The sequence below is a fragment of the Gracilinanus agilis genome, chromosome 1 (assembly GCF_016433145.1).
Source record: "Gracilinanus agilis isolate LMUSP501 chromosome 1, AgileGrace, whole genome shotgun sequence".
In the NCBI taxonomy this organism is placed as follows: domain Eukaryota; kingdom Metazoa; phylum Chordata; class Mammalia; order Didelphimorphia; family Didelphidae; genus Gracilinanus; species Gracilinanus agilis.
The window spans coordinates 277,166,935-277,174,018 of record NC_058130.1 but is presented as its reverse complement, the minus strand read 5'-3'; the positions used below and the strand labels follow the sequence as shown (position 1 = coordinate 277,174,018).

The following is a 7,084-nucleotide window of genomic DNA, read 5'->3' as shown; positions in this document are numbered from 1 at the left end:
TAGTCAACTGAAAAGAAACAAGTCAATTTTACACAAGTAAGGCAGTTGATTATCCTGAAAAAATATAGGATAATCTTACTTTAGCTTTCTTTGCATTAATTAACTGCTAACTCTATTGTCCCTTGTTCCTTGTCTTCAGGAGAAAAGGAAACTTCTCTAAATACCAACAGATGAACAAGTCCCTTCAATCTGAGTCTCAGTTTCTTTATGTGAAAAAATAATGGGCTTGGGTTAGTGCTTTAGGATATTCCTTCTAAATTAAAAATTCTATAATTGAGGAGTGATTAGGAGAAATCTCTATGTGATGACTTGATCATTTTAATAGAATGCATATTGTTGAGTCCGTTTGGAAGTTGGCTGTCTAACACACCATGTCTGGATGAAAAGCCGTGGACAGTCTTTCTAACAAATGGATAGATGTTATGACTTCTTTAAAGCATACAAACTCAAATTGAAGAAAAGTGGTTTATCTTCAGAGTATATTTTCACTTTTTATAGCATTCTATTCCCAATAAAATCTCACACTTTATCCAGAAAATGTTAATATGGCTTAAAGAAACCTGAATGTAGTCTGCCAAAGATGATCTGGAAGCTGCTTTTTCATTTAGCTCTGGAGTTCTGAATGCTGAAGAGGCTGGCGGCTCCTTGAAAATACTTTAGACCTAATTTTTTTATTAAAAGCTCTTTATATGCTCCCTAAAAGACTTGATCAAAAATGGAAAGATATCTTACTATCTGCTGGGTACCATTCAAAGGACTTGGTGAATATGAAAGGCAGCATTAAAATGTGTGTTCAGTTAAACTATACTTGTACATAATTCTCTTTAGCATCCTTAAAATAATTTGTTTCTCAATAATAATTTATTGAATTGTATGATATGTTAGGTGCAATATAGAAATGACATGGCTAATTGCAAAATGATAAAGTAGAATGAGGTCTAATACTGTAGAATACTTTTCATCTACTTGATACTTTGTTACCAATATCTGAATTACATTATGATATTTAGACACCAATAATATATTGAAAAGCTATAGAAAGCACACAATCTATATCTATCTACCTATATACACACAGATATACATACATGTACATGTGTACATAATACATAAATATTTACATGTTATATAAATATAAGTATACACTTTTGTTGTTTTTGTTCTAATGTTTCAGTTGTGTCTGACTCTTCATGGGCTTTTTTGGAATTTTATGGGCAAAGATTCTGGAGTGGTTGGCCATTTCCTTCTCTAACTTGTTTTACAAAAGAGGAAATTGAGATAAACAAGTGATGCACACATATATGCATGTGTTTATATAAGTCATATATAATGTGTCTATGTGTAAACTATAAGGATGATATTAGAAAATAAGTATTGTTTTATTAGTTTAGAGATAAGCAGTAGAGAAGCTGGCTTGAGAAAGAATTGGAGTTTCAAACAGAGCTGAGAGAGAGTGTTAATTTCAATTGTTGGCAGTTGTAGCCGTTATTTCTATGACAGTTACATGTTCTGGGTGTGGCATTCCAGGAGTGGCTTCTGGCAGTCGACAGAGCTTCTTTCTCTCTCAGAGCTGGAGAAGGTAACATCTTTGCCTCTCTCTATCTCAGTTTGAGGGAAAGACTTGAAGAAGTGGAATGTTTTCTTTTCCAACTTGGGAAACACTATTCATTTATCTGTTACTGTCTATAGATTGGTTAAACTGTGAAAAGACCAAACAGACTCTGAGTCTGTTAAGGCTCAGAGTCCTAACCTGATTCTTGTGGAGAGTCAACCAGCTAGCCTTGGTTATCTTTATAACTTAAAGGCAAAGTTAAGAGTTAGAGTGGTTAGGTTTATTTAGACTAATATAAATTTGGTTAGTTAGATCAGGGAGGATTTAGTGTAGCCTGTGAAGGAGAAGCAGTTCCTTGTGAGACCTGGGAGTTTATTTGGGCGGAGTTAGAATCCCTTAGAATTAGACATTCTTTTTCCTTTATATATATTAAAATAAATAGTTTATTTTTCATAAACAAGAGTCTCTTTAGCATTCCTTGAGCCTTGTATTGCTCACCTATTATTATTTTTACAATATCTATCTATCTATACATATAGTCTATTTTTACCATAACATTCTTTCTCAGGAATTTAATCTTTCTTTAATTACAACCAATGGTAAATATACAACGAGCATGTCTCACAGAAGGCTTGATCTGCCTTCTTGCAAACAGGATCATTTTTGAAAATGGCATTTTAAAGACATGCTTGTATCCACACATTACAGATTTTTTTTTTAAACTTAAGAGACATCCTGATGTAGTGAAAAGTACCTTAAACTGGGTGTCAGGAGGCCTTGGATCTAGAATTTTCTCTACCATTACCTAGACGTATTACCTTGGGTAAATCACCTCCCTTCTCTAAGACTCAGTTACCGTATCTGTGTATGGCAGTGACCACGAATGTTCGTTCTCCAGGGAATATAGTAGCCTGGGCCCGAGAATGTGAATAACCTTGCTTAACTGACCAGGTAGCAATTATGGCAATAATAATGATAACAATTATTTATGACAACAATGAATTATGAAGCACATTATAATTTATAAACTTATATAGTTTAGATGTATTAACCCACATAATCCTTAGAAAAATTCTGTGAGGTAGATGGTATTAGCAAAGTGCTTGGTGTTATATAAATATAACTGATCTGTGCCTACCCCACTATCTTCCATCATGCCTATAGTCCTGGGTTACTGGGATATCCGTGGGCTTGCCCATGCCATCCATCTGCTCCTGAAATACACTGGTGCCGAATATGAAGAGAAGGTGTACCGTTGTGGGGATGCTCCTGACTTTGACAGAAGCCAGTGGCAGGATGTGAAGTTCAACCTGGTCTTGGCTTTCCCAAATCTACTTTACCTGATTGATGGCGACAAGAAGATCACCCAAAGCAATGCCATCTTGTGCTACATTGCCCGACAATACAACTTATGTGGTGAGTCGGAAGAAGAATGCATCTGTTAACATGCTGGAGAACCATGTCATGGACATCCGCATGCAGCTGGCTCATGTTTGCTACAACCCAAACTTTGAAATAATGAAAATTGAGTCCCTTCAACAGCTTCCAGGGCAATTGAAGCTCTTCTCCTTGTTCTTGGGGAAATGCACCTGGTTTGCAGGAAACAAGATCACGTATGTGGACTTTCTTGTGTATGATGTCCTTGACCAGAACCAAAAGTTTGAACCCACTTGCTTGGAGAAGTTCTCAAACCTCAAGGAGTTCTTACATCAGTTTGAGAGACTGAGTAGCATCTCCGTTTACTTAGCATCTAAATGCTGCCAACCATACCCAATCTTCTCAAAAATGGCTTATTGGGGTAATAAATAGTATCTCACTGCATGGACCAGACGCCAGGAGGAAGAATAATCATCAACTGCTGAACCAGCTGCAGTGGAGGGCTGCTGGAACTTTCTTGTCCCTCACCTAAGAACCTGGGTTCTCCAATAAAATGTTTTAGTCATTAAAAAAAGAAAATATAAATATAAAATATCAAAGGTACTATATAAATGCTTATTCCCTTCCCCCAACCTCCCTTCTTCCATTTTATAGAGGAGGAAGCTTAGAGAAGAGGAGCTTAAGGTGACTGACTGGTCTCTGGCCACACAACTAATAAGGCAGGATTTGAGCCCAGGTCTTCCTGATTTCAAATCCAATGCTCTCTCTACTTCATCATTCTGCCAGCCTATCCATCATATTGATACCCAATTAGGGAGACTTGGGTGGTCTTCTGAATCTTTAACCCACGAGACCTGCTGATATAGGTGAGAGGCGGTGTCTAAAAACAGAAGTCAATGATGCCACCTTGAGCCAACATGTAATTGTCAAGAGGCCTGCAGAATGAGAGGTGCATTATGGACTCATTTCATAGTCTATTGAAGTCTATGGGCTCCTTGGAAGAATTCAAAAAAATTATAATTGAAGGAAATGCTAAATTTTAGTACCTGGTTAGTGAAAATAATGATGTAATTCTGCCCTCCCTACCACATCCAAATACTGTGCTTGACACCCTGAAATCCCACTCAGAGATTAATGGACCTCAGTTAGGAATCCTTGCTCCAGATTGTTGTGATAGTATGTCTCAGGGTCCACATAGACAGAGCTCTATAAAACACTGATTTCTTACAGCAGAAAGAAATCACAACAGGGTGTATCAACCATTGGTACCTTCTGGTCACCATAGAAGGCATGAGTTCCAAGGAAAAGCAATGCTGAACAACAGAGAATTAGAGAAGCTTTAGAAGGGACAGATGAGGAAGAGTAGCTCCTTGGCATCTCCTTCTGGTGGACCCTTACTTGACTGTAGGGTATATGGAGTATTTAGGGAAGACTAGCACCTCTGGTGGTAGGGCTTGCTGAACCCTTTTCAGGGTTGTTCATCCATCTTCATTGTCCATCTGGCACCCAACTCTCATCTGTGGCTCCAAGAATCTGTAGCATGTGCAGTAGTTACATCCTGGTAAAACCTTATTGGCAGACAGGCTAACCCAAGTCCATACGAATAGATCTCAAACCCATCAGTGACTTAGGGTGACATCTACCCCAAGTGTATGTAAACTTATTCAATGGAATAGGGGGATATAAAACAATTTGTTCCAACATGCCATGAAGGCAACTGAAGCAGACACTATATGGAATGGGCTTAGAGCATGGTCAGATATCTTAGGCACTAAGGTTATTCAGTATCCCGGGCCATCACTAATTGTCTTCACTTTTGTCCTACCACTAGACTTCTATAACACTGAAAGAGAATGAGCCTGTACAGCTCTACCTCACTTAAATACAACTCACGTGCAAGTCAAGACATCACCCTCATTGGTCCTCTTCCTTAATGAAGGATAAATAACAACTGGTCACAGTAAAATAAATGAATAAGATTATACTGGCTTCTAGGAAAGAAGGGTTGTTTATCAGTGGTATCATAATATCAATATTATGATTTTGTACAAACTGTGATTCAAATACTATTTGTTTTCCATCACTTATAAAATAAACTTGTTCAAACTTGAGTTTTGTGGACCCATGTGTTTGTAAATGAAATTAGTTATTCATCTTTGGGATGGTGATAGTCATGTCAGATGCTGAAGTTCTCAGGAGAAGGGCAGGAGAAGGAGGAAATAACAATGTTAGAGAAATGAGAAATTCTTTAAAGTTTATCTTAGCTCTTCTTGATAAGCCTCTGAGACAAGGGTGACATAAAATTTTAAGATTATAATAGGGTTCCCCCCCCCAGCTTTAAGTCCTGTGTAAAAAGTAAGAAAGATATCTTGTAAGGTTTTACCCAACTCCAAATAGTCTATTTAGGTTGAAATATGCAGATTGAACTTGATACAAGTTACTGTAGTTATGGTTTCACACATCCTTTTCTTTACAGAAAAATGAACCCCTTTTGTTCATTTGGTACCTCCTTAGTTTTCCTTGCCTTTTCCTCCCTACACAAATATTTGTGAGTAGAATTAATTCACAAGTACAAGATATAAATGCATTTATTAACACCTGGTACCGTTGTTTTGAAAGAGATATTCTTTATTTCCAAGATTGCCAATTTTCTCCAAACTAAATATAACATAATGGAATTTCCACTTAAAAAAGAGAACACTAACAAAATATATTTGCATTTGCTTTTATAATCAAGGGCACTAGTAACCTATATTTTGAAACTTCTTCCAACAAGAATTCTCATTTTGTGTGTGTGTGTGTATGTATATGCATGCATATGTGTGTCTATGTGTTCTAGGTTAAAATGAAAATAATGGGTAATTATTTTTCTCTAACATGCCTTTCCATTAGGTTGAATGTACATTATAAGCCTGGTACTGAGCCTGAGCTGTTATTTAAAAAATTTTTTTATTGCAGCTGTTTTCATATGGTGTTGTCTGCATTTTCCCATTATTTTAAAAATATAGGCTTCTTTTCATAGGAGCAGAAATGAACTTTGGGTTTTCTTGCCTTTATAAAAGAATTACTACTAGATTGGTGTATTCATTTAGGCCCTTTTGTTGTAACTTATTGATTGTAATCTCTTAATTGTCTCTTCCACATTAGAGTTCTCTATTGAGTAGAGAATTCTGCTGGAGTCTAAGTGCTCAGGGCAAAATCTTGGGTCACTATATTTAGTGAATTTATTTGGGGAAGCTTTGTGAGGTTAAATTAGGGCACCTTTATGGGTCAATATCAACCCAAAGATTGATTTTTTCAAAAGTATGTTAAAGAAATCTCAATGGAAATCTGTTTTGCAAAATCCACAGTTAGGTTTTTGGTGTTGCTTTTCCTTCTCATAGAATAAACAGATATTTTCTACACTGGCTCCTTTTATTCTACAACTTGGAAGTATCCTCTACCACAAACCTGGGAGCAGGCAGGCAGAACCTTACATTATGGTAGTGCCAGAATGAGATCTAGAAAGCCAGAGAAAATGGGAGAAAGAAGTTTTTGATATGACACTTTGAAGAGGTCTTAGGAGAAAAGATTCTGAGAGAAAACAAAAGATTTCAATTCAGTTCAATTCAATTCAGTTAAATTTTGTAATTCTGATGTGATAGGCACTAAAATTTGTCCTTGGGGAACACAAAGGCAAAAGGAATACAGTTTCTGTCTGTAGATGTAACTTCTGAGAGCAGTGGCAATCCACAGTGCATGCAGTACATCATTCCTCCCAGAGAGGTTATGTGGACATCTCTGCATTCTCTTGAATGGCTCAATCCGAAGTGCTTTCATACTGGCAAGTTTAGGTTCCCAGAGCAGGTACATCATCACAAAGTTACACTCAAAGTATCTTAGGAGTACCTAGGGGTAACCCTGTTGAAGGAGAATGCACTCTCCTTACTCACCATCTTAGCTCTTGAGATCCCACCAATCTGCTTCTGTTTCTATAAAACCAGTTACTCACAATGATAATACAACCATTTACTTAGTAATAAGGTAAAAAAACTAAATAATAATATGAAAGGTTGTTGTTCAATCATTTCAATCATGTCCAGCTGTTTGTGACCCTATTTTGGGTTTTCTTGGCCAAGATATTGGAGTGGTTTGCCATTTCCTTCTCTAGCTCAC

The 7,084-nt window shown here is 36.9% G+C and overlaps 1 pseudogene; it reads left to right on the top strand.

The window, feature by feature from the left end:
- The first annotated feature begins 2,700 nt into the window (after positions 1–2,700).
- On the top strand, positions 2,701–3,377 carry LOC123231325 (annotated as a pseudogene).
- The last annotated feature ends 3,707 nt before the right edge of the window (positions 3,378–7,084 follow it).